Consider the following 13,643-nt stretch of genomic DNA (forward strand, 5'->3'; position numbering starts at 1 on the left):
CAGGATTGAAGTCTGAGTCTACCTTGAGCCAGTGAGACATGAACTGCCAAACTGCAGTCAGCCAGCAGTCAGCAGAAGAAGCCTGCAGTACTGGATTCTAACCACTGTGTACAAAAACCATGTGACACTCAAGTTATAAACATGTAACACATGTAAGACAATCTGCAACCTCCCCAAAGATGACCCTTTTTACAGATGAAGAAAAACAGAAACACACAACTGATACACAAAACACAACCGGCACCATCCCTATTCTCCTAGATTATAGAGAGAAGGATGAGTGCCATGCATGGCAAACTAGGCCTAATATTTCATTGTTGTACTTCCTTATACATAAACATATCACCAGCGTTAAAGGGTGGATAACATTCGATTCAACCCTTGCACAATGCTGCAATTCATACTTTTTTTTTTCCAGCAAAGGTTTTCCTTTCCCTTGATGGCTGCAGTAATGTCAAATGTGGCGAAACAGCTTGTGCACACGCATGCGCACATACCTAAGCCAGGGTAGTCATTTAATTCTGATTTGTATGAGATTCACTTGCATTTCAAGAAATTTCAGGGATATGCATCCATATGGGGATTGCTCCCATCAACAGTTCAGGGAGAGCAAGCATGGATGCTGCAGTTCAATTAACGAGCTAATGGGATGCCCTTCAATGTGAACAATACTGAGGCTATTGCTCGCCCCTCTGGAGAAGGAAAAAAATAATAAGAAGAAAAGATGAATTGCATATATTGTGCCATTCCAGAATATGAACCTCCATTTTATGTGCTTTCTCCTCTGAACTTGAAGCAGGGTAAGCTTCCCTTCAATCTCTCCCCCCCCCACCCCCCCTGAGCTGCTTTGGTTTTAGCTTCTACCTTAAAATTTGTTTTCCTGATCTGTTGGTACTTCTCTTATTCTCTTTCTTTCCCATCTACTGCATTCATCATTATTCAGCTGCATTATAGCACTTAAAAAAAAGCTTTGAGGGGAAAAAAAAGAAATCATTTGATTTTCATTGCCCTGGAGAGAATTAAATACCCCCAAGGAAAAATTCTGGTACATTCTCTGCACACATTTACATGCAGCCAGTGAAGTAAACATTTCCATAATTGCTCACTTCAGAACACGTTACCCAGTTCCTAGGTACAATAACTGTCAGGAGTCAATGAGGAATAAAGAATTTTCCTGAATCCTTGCACATAACCTGACCAGCATTAATAACTCCACAGTTGTACATAAGTTAAGAAATGGATTACTGCCAGGCATCAGTCTTCTATGAACACTTTGGGCATAATGCATTCTTCAAACATCCATTAAAACATGCATGCCATCAAATAAATGTTTTTTTAAAAAAACAGCAGTTTAAATGCTATTAATAAAATGGGGTTTCCCTCCACCTCCCCTCTTCAAAGAAAGCCTAACACCACTGCTTTTTTAAAAACGTTTAAAAAAATATATAGTAAACACAGATGTCTTTCATTTACTTCACATTTTTTACTTTTTGGTGAAGCTGTCTCCTTTCGCTAAATGACAAAATGAATGATGAAATTCAGTTGCTATGCTGGAAAAACAAAAAACAAACTCTGGTGCCTAATCCCTGAGGAAAAGTGGACTTCAGTTATGAATCATCCAAACCAGGAGCCTTGGAAATCTTAAATTAAAGTCTTTATGTACTTACAGAAAACATTACGAATATGCCTGATCAGGCCATCTCAACCCCTTCTTTTATCTTCGAAATTCATGGATTGCAACTCTGGCATCCACCTTTTGCGGCTATCTAAAAAATACTTTCCCAGCTACAGGGACAACATTGGCATCAAATATATCTACTATTAATGACATGCTGACATTTCATATTGCTGGGATTGTAAGAGAAAGTCTGGAAAATATGCATGAAAACCAGACCTACCGGAGGTTACAAAACCAGCTCATTTTCTCTGGCACTTTGTTTATAGAAGGAAGACAAACTTTGTAAATTGCTCCCTTTCTTTGTGATTTGCTTTAGCCATATTTAGGGGGAGGGGGAATTAATCAGGATTCTCCCTATAACTGGTAAGAATATCTATAGGAAGAACAGGAAGCCAAACCCAGTCCCAGTCCTTTATGAAAAAAAACCCCAAAAACCTGTTATTGTAGGCAATCAACATTTGAAGACAATGTTAGCATAGCTCTGTGTGATATAAAGTATTTATGACATCCATTTTTCATCCACAAAAAAAGTATCCTTTTAATAAGTCCTTTTTATTATGAAAAGCTATTACTGTCTCTCCTTTATAAGGATTTTTCTTGGATGGATTATGTTGTTCTCTGTGGCTTTTTCTTTTTTCTTCATTCTAGTAGCTATATTTAATGAATATGTTTTTAAAGAGAAGGAAGGTAAGATAAACAGAAAAGAAGGTAAATGACATTTTATGAAATGATGAGCAAAATTAAATATTAGCTATGGAAAAGCAGCCAGGTTAACATATCTTGGGCTCTCTGGAATCTAGGAGCAATTACTAGAATTAAAGGAAATGGTTAGAAACAATACTGTGATGAACTGCAGACCAAAAATATTGAATGCTGCCAAGCAGTGGTTGCTGATTTTTGAAAGCCTTGTGAAATTTTAGGAATTACCAGTATAAATAAAGACAACCTAAGAACATATTTTCTACTCGGTATACACAGGGAATTCACAACCTTATCCTTAATAAAGAACCTATTGATTAGTACAAATGTTAACTACAAGGGCTGCAAACATAAGGTCATGTCCAACTCTCCTGCCATCTGGAATTTTACTCAGGTCAGTGAGAATCAGACACAAATTGTTGCCTGATTGTTAACAATCACATATGAAGTAGAACAAAGGAAATAGCCTAAATACTGCATTGGATCTTATGAAACCTTGCATTATTTACAAAAATCATTTAAAACACCTAACTTCCAGATCATTTGGAAATAAAAAGGAAACCCCAAAACGTATAATACTCATAGAGCAGAACCAAGTATATTATTTTTGTGTTACATTTATTGGCTTTTTTCCCTATCTCAGAAGAATTTTATTACTCTGAAATTAATAACATATCAACACCACAATGTCCATAAAGTAAATGCCTAAGGCTGCCACCTCATGAACATTTACCAGGGGAAAAAAAAAATCTCACTGAGCTCAAAACAGCATCGAATCTATATATGCAGAACAGAACAGGACCCATCTAATCCAGTTTCCCTCTAAAACAGGTTTTGGTAATTTTGGTGAAATTTACTTCTACATATGGTGAGAATTTCTTGTAAGCTGCTTGGGGATTACAGTATATTATGTGCGGCCCTGGAAAAGTATGATTTTGAAGGGCAGCACACATATTTTAAAAATAAAAATAAATAAAATAACAAGGACTGTAGTTCAGATCCTGTTTAACAATTCCTATGGGCTCTCAGTGCACAGAAAAAGCACCTGTTAAGGCATCCCTATTTATTTTGGTTCCTTTCTTTGGGATACCTGTGCACAACTCTTTGGAGACCTGCAAGAAACCTTCCTCATTTAATGGATTCTCCTATACCCTAAATAAGAAATGGGTAAGATGTAGTTCTTAAGATATACACAGTCCACATTTCAAAACTAAACTCAAACTAACTTTCTGCAAATAAAAAGGAAGAGGAGGAAAAAAGGGAAATCAAAATTTATAGAAAACAAATAAAGGACTCAGAACAAGAGAAAAAAATGACAAAATATAAGCATTTATTCAACCATTGCTTGCTAAAACTCCATTCATCCTTTGAGATGTGGTCTGCAAAAGAATGCTTCCCAAGCAGTTAACCTCTGATAAAGCCTATTCAGCTTTGCAATAAACCAAGTCAAGCACAATCTTAAATGCATATACTGTATATACATTTCTTTTTACTCTGTAGTAAATCATTATTAGTATTTAGATAGACTGTAGCAAAGAACTGAAGGTGTGACTAAACAATCCCATGTCAGATTTTAACTTGGCCACAAAGTTGGGTAAAGGAGCCTTTAACCATGGCACTATTCTCTCATAATCAGTTCTTTATCTGCAACATGGGAAAAACCACAGTGGTCTGTTTTACAGAGATATTGTAGAATTTACTAAAACAATTGTTAAATGTGTTGAACATTTGGAAGAGAATTAAGTAGATGGTGAAATTACTAATACTCGGCAGGGTAAAGCTGCACATGCTTATTTGAACTCCTTGGCAAATTAAGTATAGGCAGCTTCATCCTTTAAGTCTAAGCAAGTCTCATCCTTTTCTGGGATAAGGTTTGATGCATATTGCGGCACCCCCAGCTCTGAAATTCTCTCTATCTAAAAGAATCCATTTTTGGATTCTTTTTTACCATCTCTTCCTTCCCCCCCTCCCTTTTAAAATACTAATGAACCTTAAACTGCTGCTTATTGTATTGCTCTGCAGTTTCTTTCTTTATTATGACTACTATATTTTGAGGACACTGCAAAAAAACAGTCTATGAATATTTTAAATAGTTAAAATTATAGTCAAGCTCACAAAGTGTTCAAATGTATCTTTCATTTCAAACAGAAAAAAAACCCCAGTGCCCTGAAAGTTTGTTATGCGTACAATGTTCCCCTTGCATTCAATAGACCAAGACGTGCATGTACAGTATTCCTTCTGTCCAAGCAGTTTCCTCTCTGAGGAGATCGAAGGATCATGGTTTGCCCAATGTCACTTAATGATTCTCATTATTATTTTGTGTATATTTCAATCTGGGAGGGGGGGACTGGTTGATCTTGGACTCCAATTGTTATGCCAGGTAAGCCCAGGCAATTAAGAGGTCCTCCAATCATCAAAGAAGCACTGATACATGCTGGGGAGCACAGAAGCCACAAGGTCAGGCAAATACGATTCACTGTGGACAGATGTGGCAATGCTCATCTGTTAAAAGGTAAGGAGGTGTGTGCCAGTCCAAAAGCAGATGCATATCAGATTTGCTCCTGCTGTTGAGTTTGTAGGCAATTCTCCCATGAAACTGAAAATCATGTATTTCATGTTTAAAATAATACTGTGGAGATTTAGCAGGGGAATTGCTGGGAAGAAATTTTAAATATAAACTTTAGTTCTGTGCAATCTCATTAGCATGTGTCACCTCCTAATTATGGCTAGTAATCAATACCTGCATCAGTCTGCAGATTTCATTAAAAGCAAAACTAAAATTCTACCCTCTACACATCATGCCACAAGGCTCGGGAAAGCTTTGAAATATATTATTCTTTTGTATGCTCTTGGAAGCATTTCCCAAATGTGGCTATTATAGAGATACCAAGATCCTTTCACGACAAACAGTTCTTGTCCCAGCTTAAGCTGTAACGCAAGGAAGAAACTTAAAAATATGAACTTGAATCAAAAAGACGAGACTTCTGTTCTTCACAATAAAGTGGGAGAAATCAGACCAATAAAATCAGATGATGCTGTCTCAAAAGAAGTATGGGGTGGCTTTGGGAACATTGGGTGATAATTCTTAATCAGTATTCCCAATTAAGAGTGTAAATGTATGCAGTATAGAAGAAAAGTATTTCTATAATCTGCTTGTATGCTCAAGATCAAGTATTCTTTTCTATCAAAAAGAGGTAATGTTCCATGAGTCCGTGTAAAGAAAAAAAAAAGCCCCACTGTCATTCCATTTTGCTTGATTGGGACATAAACTGCTGCTTGTTCACTTTTTATACATTCCAATTTCTAATGTTCACTACACTTTGTATTTAACAAAGCTACACATTGTTGACCAAAAAGAGAGATGGGGTTGTCTCCATTTACATTATTACTCTCATAAAGAACAGATGTAGACTGCTCTGGTTTTGTTAGATGATGAGCCCCTGCTGATATTGGATAAGATTCAAATGTCCATATTGGTTTTGTTAGAAGTTTTAACTGCCTTTGATACCTGTAGGAACTGATTGTTGATGATTTACCTCCAGGCCCTTGCTGAGATTTAAATAAATTATTTTGGAGCAATTCCATACTTTGCTTAAATTGGAGACTCAGATAGAGTTAACTGATTTCTCTCAAAGGGCATTTTTAGTCAATTGCTAAGTAAAAACTTTGTGACAGGCAAAGAAGAGTTCAAGATATGCCAACAAACCTAACTTAACACCTTGCTACAAAATCTCACCTGAACTGCAAAACTCAGGACCCAGTGCAATCAATATTCAAAATGTGACAGTATTACAGAGGCCATACCTAGGTCTGAAATGATATAGTGCTATATGTGATATCACTGGGGGACTAGGGCCAAATGGTGGTAGTGGGGATGTATTTTCACATTTTTGAGGTTTTAATTTAAACTATTACATTAAATCTATCGTGGCTTAGCTATTTCTCCTATGCTTTATTTTTTTTAAAGGATAAGCACGGCAAGGCTTAAAAGCAAATTTTTGCTAAATTTTGACGGCCGATCCTGAGGGGCTTGAATACTATGGCTATAAAGGCCATATGCTGACACTTGCTCGTCCCTCCCATTTTATACATCTGGATAGCCATTATATAAAAAAGTGAATCTTCTGAAGCATTTTCTATCACTCAAGCTTTCCATTTTGAGAAAATGTTCCGAGCAAAGTGACTGCTGCAGGGGGAATTTACTCATTCACAAAAAGCTGCCATGATCCATTTATAACAAACAGATTTACCAGACTGCTATCTGTCATCTGGCCTCGCTCCCTCTTATATCCTTTTAAACTTTTCTAGGCAGTTGGACCCAGTTTCAAATATTGTAATGGATAGAATTGTAGGCATTAACCATTCGCATTTCCTATGAAAAGTTATAGAGTCCATTTGAGAAAACTGAAGTCAGAGAACTAGGGTCAGTATTCACTTATTTCTTTAAGAATTCTAAAATGACAGATCAATATGTTTATTTGAAAAAATAATCATTTATTTTTAAAAGAATGGTCTAAATATTTACATTCCATTCTAACGTCAAAATTGTCACAAAAACTGAAGTTCAGTTGAAGGACCTTTGTCCTATTTCCATATGTCATGGTAAGCTATTTTGCATCACTGATAAAATACGGAATAATTTATAATTTCCTGTATACTTACAAGGATTTGGACTGGGGTCCAAAAAAAAAAAGATAAATCAAAGTTATTATAAAACATCATCAAATGAATTTTTACATTAGGGTATTATAAGACACTAACCTAATATTTTATATTTCATTTTTAGAACACTCTGAGTGTCTGTGTTACTACTTAAAACTACAATTAGCCAAAAACAAATAAATCCTATTATAATAACAACATGAGTATATCCAGCCACAAGCTAAAATGTGACAACTCATGGTTGTTTATAGACTTCACTAGAATGTTTTATTTCACATGCAATGGATTATTTTATATCTCTATCTATAACCCACCATTGTTTTTGTTACAAATACACAAATACTCAAGGCTGCGCACATATCCGACATATTTTCTCTTCCTATTTTCCTCACCACAACAACCCTGTGTTGGGCTGAGAGAGGTTGGGTGAGCTTTGGCTCTCATGGCTAAAGTGGAACTAGAAATCATTGAAGCCTTAACCAACTAGACCAAACTGATTTATGAATCCCAATATTTGGCAAACTGTGTTTGTAATACATTTGGAAGATAATATTGGGATAGTTTAAATTATTGAGTTGGACTGTGTCCACATACCCTCCTTACTTCCCTCACATATGTTCCGATTGTATAAAGTTCTTAAGCAGGTTAAAGTTCCTATTCTCAATTTGGAAATCACAGAAAATCATAGAATGAGAAACTCTGCCAAAGCCAAAGGAGTAAAAGATGAGGGGGGGAAAGGGCGAAGAAAGAGCATGCCTATTCCTGCCTATACCAACCCATCATAGAGATAATCCTTGATTTACAACAACAATTGAGCCAAAATTTCTATTGCTAAACAGGACAGTTGTTAAGTGAGCTTTGCCCCATTTTACAACCTTTATTCCATAGTTGTTAAGTGAATAAATGCAGTTGTTAAGTTAGTAACACAGTTGTTAAGTGAATCTGGCTTCGCCATTGACTTTACTTGTCAAAAGGTTGCAAAAGAGGATCACTGCAACCTTCATAAATATAAACCAGTTGTCAAATGTCCAAATTTTGATTTCATGACCAAACGGATGCTGCAATGGTCGTAAGTGTGAAAAATGGTCATAAGTCATTTTTTTTCAGTGTGGTTGCAATTTTGAACGGTCACTAAATGAATGCTTATAAGTCAGGGACTTCCTATAATTGTTGAACTAAGATCTTTCTATTTCAGTGCAGTGCAGTTAGTGACAAATATAATATAAGATAAGGCTGAACCAGGGGTGAAATTCAGCAGGTTCTGACAGGTTCTGGAGAACCGGTAGCATTTTGAGTAGTTCAGAGAACCGGCAAATACCACCTCTTGCTGGCCTCAGAGTGGGATGGGAATGGAGTTTTTGCAATATCCTTCCTCCAGGAGTGGAGAGGGAATGAGGATTTTGCAGTAGCCTTCCCCTAGAGTGGGGTGGGAATGGAGACTTTGCAGTATCCTTCCCCTGACACGCCAACCAAGCCATGCCCACCAAGCCACAGCATGCCCACCAAGCCACACCCACAGAACTGATAGTAAAAGAATTTGAATTTCACCTGGGCTGAACCTGATGGAGGGGTCAAACGTGTCATCAGCCTCAAGTCCCTTCATGCCCAGAAGGAAGAGAACTAAGTCTAGCATGCCTTCAATTCCATTGACTTTTATCTACTGCCAATTTACTTTGACCATTAGTAATTCAGATTCTTGTAGAGAGCTTAAGTTTGCAATAAACCTTTATATTCATTTTAACAACCTGGATTTCCTGATTTCTTGTGCTTGACATTAATCTGAACTACTAACAGTCAAAGCAAATTACCGGAAGATAAGAGTCAATGGAATTACTATGGAACTACCAACAGAAGCAAAAATAATCACAAAGATAACTGAATGTGCAGAAATGGATAGACTCACTAAAGAGCTTCAAGAAAAGGAAGATACCGATTATTATATAGTATGGCAAAGATGGTACTCATGTTTGGAGGAAAAGATAGGGCCAGTAAAATAAAATTTTAGGAAAAATTAAATGGGAGTACAGAAAGTGGCACATGAGGGAAATAGTAGGATGGTAGTTGCGAATAGTTGGTACAACTTGCAGAAAACTATGCTTAGAAAAGCACAACTATGCTAAGACACAAATAAGCAGAAATGCAAACTTTTAAATAAAGAAATAACAAGTAAATGAGTAAACAACCACCGATAGGATAGCTTCTTAGGATAGTTTCTTCTTGTTTCTTCATGTGTGCATTATGTACATGTTTTTATATGTATTTACGTTGTATGTTTGTGTTTAAAATAAAAAAATTAATAATAATAATAATAAAAAAGAGTCAATGGAATTCAAGGTGGGCTGAACTTAGATCTCTTATGCGTGGAAAGGGACTCGAGACTGATGACACATTAGACCCTTCCCTCAGGCTCAGCCTGGTCATCCCCTTCAGACAGCTTTGCAGATAATAAAACTATTATCTGTATGACTAAGATTAGTTCATGAAGATAGTAATATCAGATGCTTAGGAAAAAAATGAAATGACGAGAATATTACTCTGAGTGGGAATTTGGATTTTTTTTGCAGATAATTATACATAATATCCAAAAGAGACACATAATAAGGAGCAATATGATTAGGATTTCACAACAGCAAGATAAGTTAGAGTAACATTTTCAAAGTTGAAATGGCATGTGACAAAAAAGGGGGAAAAAAGCAAGTATGACTTTTCCTTGGAATATAAAAGTGGCAGCACTTTAGTATATACAATGAATAAACAGAAACCACTCTTCACCAACCTTCTAAAAGTGCTAATGTGGAGACAATTATATTTGTAAAACTGAACTAAATGGTAAACTAAAGGAACAGTGTTGGGTAAAAAGCTTATGAGCCTTAATTTCACTATGCTGCTTTATTTATAAAATCATTTTCATAAAAAAAAGATACGATGAAGAGAAACAGCAGGACACACAGAAGGAGTAAGGGGTATGTTTATTACAAAAATCTCAATCCAGACACATTTTGAGATAAACCTTTTTTCTTCAAGAGAATACTTGTGGTAGACATCGCATTCAAAGAAATGATTACAGCCAGAGTATGACCATTTGAAAAAAGAAATGAAGAAGCAGAAACAGATTTTTTTTTCAAAGCTGCTGATGAAAATACACTGGCACCTTTCAATTTATTTTAGCATTTTTGTGCCTTCCATCCTAACATTTGAGAAATACTTGGGGACTGAATTGTATAAAATTCAGCATATACATATGTGTTTTTAAAAGGCATTTCTGCATCTTTTCAATTGAAAAAAAATCAATGAGTAATTTGGTAACTTGTGTATCAGCAAGTAATGTTTTCATTGTTTCTTCCATTAAAAACATCTCCTAGTCACATTTCCATTACTTTTACCGAATACATTTTATATACCTATAATATTACTCAAATTGGAGAAGCACTTGAGCTGCACTATGTTTCAGTAGGTAGCTCAATTATGATAAACTAGAATTTTGATTTATTTTAATGTATTCAGTTTGACAAAATTGTTTCTACGCCTCAATGAAAAATAATAAACCAATTTTACATATAACGCCTTTTGTTTCATTTTATAATACTGCATTTCCAGAAAATAGTATTAGTGACATTAATTGAAAACAATAAACAGGTTTAATTCCCCATTTAGTGTTTTTGAACATAATATACAGGTAGTCCTTGACTTACAGCATTTAGTGACCATTCAAAGTTACAATGACACTGAAAGAAGTGACTTATGACTGTTTTTCACAGTTACAACATTTGCAGCATCCCCATGGTCGCATGATCAAAATTCAGATGCTTGGCAACTGCCTCATATTTATTTATTTTATTTATTTATTTATTTTTCAATTTATATACCGCCCTTCTCCCTGAGGACTCAGGGCGGTGCACAACCAGAATTAAAAACATGAAATACAAATATTAAAAACAATTAAAATCTATATAAATTTGGCCCAAAATTTAAAAAACCACAAACCAATTAAACATTTAAAAATTTAAAAAAATTTCTTCCTAAGCCAGCCCGGCTTGCTGGAAAAAGTGGGTTTTAAGGGCACGGCGGAAGGCACTGAGGTCTTGGATTCTCCTTATCTCTGGGGGCAGCTGATTCCAGAGGGTAGGTGCCCCCACAGAGAAGGCTCTCCCCCTGGGGGTCACCAGCCTACATTGTTTGGCTGATGGCACCCTGAGGAGGCCCTCTCTGTGGGAGCGCACGGGTCACTGGGAGGTCATCGGTAGCAGCAGGCGGTCTCGAAGATAGCTAGGCCCTATGCCATGGAGCGCTTTAAAGGTGATAACCAACACCTTGAAGTGCACCCGGAAGACCACTGGGAGCCAGTGCAGCTCGCACAGGAGTGGTGTTACATGGGAGCGCCATGCTGCTCCCATCACTACCCGCGCTGCTGCGTTCTGGACCAGCTGGAGCTTCCGGGTGCCCCTCAAGGGGAGCCCCATGTAGAGAGCATTGCAGTAGTCAAGGCAAGAAGTGAGGAGGGCGTGAGTGACTGTGCACAGGGAATCCTGATCAAGAAAGGGCCGCAATTGGCGAATCAGGCGAACCTGATAAAAGGTCCCCCTGGTTACAGCCGTCAGATGTTCCTCCAAGGACAGCTGCATATCCAGGAGGACTCCCAGATTGCGAGTCTTTCTGTGGGGGCCAAGGACTCACCCCCAATAGTCAGTGATGGAGTCAACTGACTATATCGGGATGCCGGGAGCCACAGCCACTCAGTCTTGTAAGGGTTGAGCTTGAGCCTGTTCCTCCCCATCCAGATCCGCACAGCCTCCAGGCACTGAGACATCACTTCAAGGGCATCGTTGGGGTGGCCTGGGGCGGAGATGTACAGCTGGGTGTCATCAGCGTACTGATGGTATCTCACCCCGAAGCCACGGATGATCTCGCCCAGCGGCTTCACATAAATGTTGAACAGAAGGGGCGAGAGGACCGATCCCTGCGGCACTCCACAGATGAGAGGCCTCGAGGTCGACCTCTGCCCCCCTGCCAACACAAACTGTTGCTGTGTCCCAAGGTCATGTGATCACCTTTTGTGACCTCCTGACAAGCAAAGTCAATGGGGAATCCAGATTCACTTAACAACCATGTTACTAACTTAACAACTGTAGTGATTCACTTAACAATTGTGGCAAGAATGGTCATAAAATGAGGCAAAATTCACTTAACAAATGTCTTACATTACAACCTAAATTTTTGGCTCAATTATGGTCGTAAGTCGAAGAATAGCTGTATTCACAGAAGTTTGCATGATACAAGATAGTTCCTTAAAAAGGCATATAGCGGATACATTTTCCTAACCACCCATTGGAAATTGTATTGTATTGTACCGTACTGTATTTCTGAAACACAGTAAAAAGTGTTGGAGGTAAGGGAGAGCGAGAGGATAACACACTCATTTTCAGAGCTCTGCTTATGGGCTTCAACGGGTATCCTAGCTTCTAGGAATTGGGGGGCAGGTAAGGGGAAAGGCAGTTTGCTATGTCACTGGAAGTGGTGTTACTTGGCTGTGGCTAAGACACTGCCTACCAGATGGTGCTTGCATGCCTGTGTTTTTTTCTTTTTCCATGCCATTTAGTGAACACAAGAATTATTGTATGATTCCAACTATATACTAGAAGGCAAACCAATCATTTTTTTCTACACAGGGACATCATGAAGCCAAAACAAAGTGGGGGATAGAAACAGTTTTGAACTCAAAGAGAAAGGGCTTCTAATGCACACACAGCAACCAATGGAGGGTCAAATGAACCATCATGGAGACAGGCAATTGCAAATAAAATGACTTTGCATTTATTTCTGGGTAAGCAGAAAAGGTCTATAAATAATTGAGTCCAGCTTTTAAGATGAACTCTGTTTTGGGGGTGGGATGTGGGTAGGGATTAAGCATCAGTTCCCTGCCATGGGCAGATTCTATTGGCCCTAGAGTTCTCAGCAGCTGCCCTCACCATCCTGTCCCAGGTACCTGATGGACCCATGCAGTTTCAGAGAGAACATTTTTTCCCTGAAGCTCTGACATGCTGTTTGGCAGATGCCCTCATTGCTGCCTAGAATGAGAGGTTTGAGAGTGTTCTGGCATATTTCAAAAGTTGAAACCGTTGCCACCCAGACATAATTATTGGAAGCAGTTGTAAAATTTCATTAAGCGAAGCTTTCTTCCAGTCTAGTGTTTCCACGCGAACAGGCTTGTTGGGAAGAAATCAGGTAAACAGGTCTAGGAACCACCCTTTTCACCAAGATAAACTGAATAGAATGGGAGTGAATTTCCTTTAGCAGGATAAGCTAGCAAAAGAATGACCGAGTCTGAAAATGGGCTAGGGAGATATAGAGGAAAAAAATCAGAAAAATATCCCTGAAGGCATCTCTACAGGGGAGGAAGCTGTCCAGCTACTTAAAATGTTGCTGACTACTCCATTCTAAGCCATTCCTCTCTCCTGAACAGACCTATTATAAAGGACCAGACAGAATTTCAGAAACCATGGTTTTCATGCTCTCCTTTTTGAAGGGAAGTCCATTTTTGCAGTGTGGTGATTTGGTTGTTTAAATTGTAAGTAAAATAAATTCGTGGCTTCAGATATAGTGAATT

At 37.9% G+C, this 13,643-nt stretch overlaps 1 protein-coding gene across 11 annotated transcripts in view; it reads right to left on the reverse strand.

Moving 5' to 3' along the window:
- Positions 1 to 13,643, reverse strand: part of ZNF521 (zinc finger protein 521) — a 316,223-nt gene that overhangs the window by 242,910 nt on the left and 59,670 nt on the right. For 2 of the 11 annotated variants that reach the window (XM_087891350.1, XM_087891349.1), the window contains exon 1: positions 1 to 9,304. This exon is cut by the window's left edge and continues 5,470 nt beyond it. The exons of the other annotated variants lie outside the window; for them this stretch is intronic. The gene's annotated coding sequence lies outside the window, so the exon portion shown is untranslated. Of the gene's footprint in view, positions 9,305 to 13,643 lie in introns of those variants that run through there. 11 annotated transcript variants of the gene reach the window in all.

The sequence above is a fragment of the Pantherophis guttatus genome, chromosome 3, assembly GCF_059756535.1.
Source record: "Pantherophis guttatus breed Tessera chromosome 3, ASM5975653v1, whole genome shotgun sequence".
NCBI classification, from domain to species: Eukaryota; Metazoa; Chordata; class Lepidosauria; order Squamata; family Colubridae; genus Pantherophis; species Pantherophis guttatus.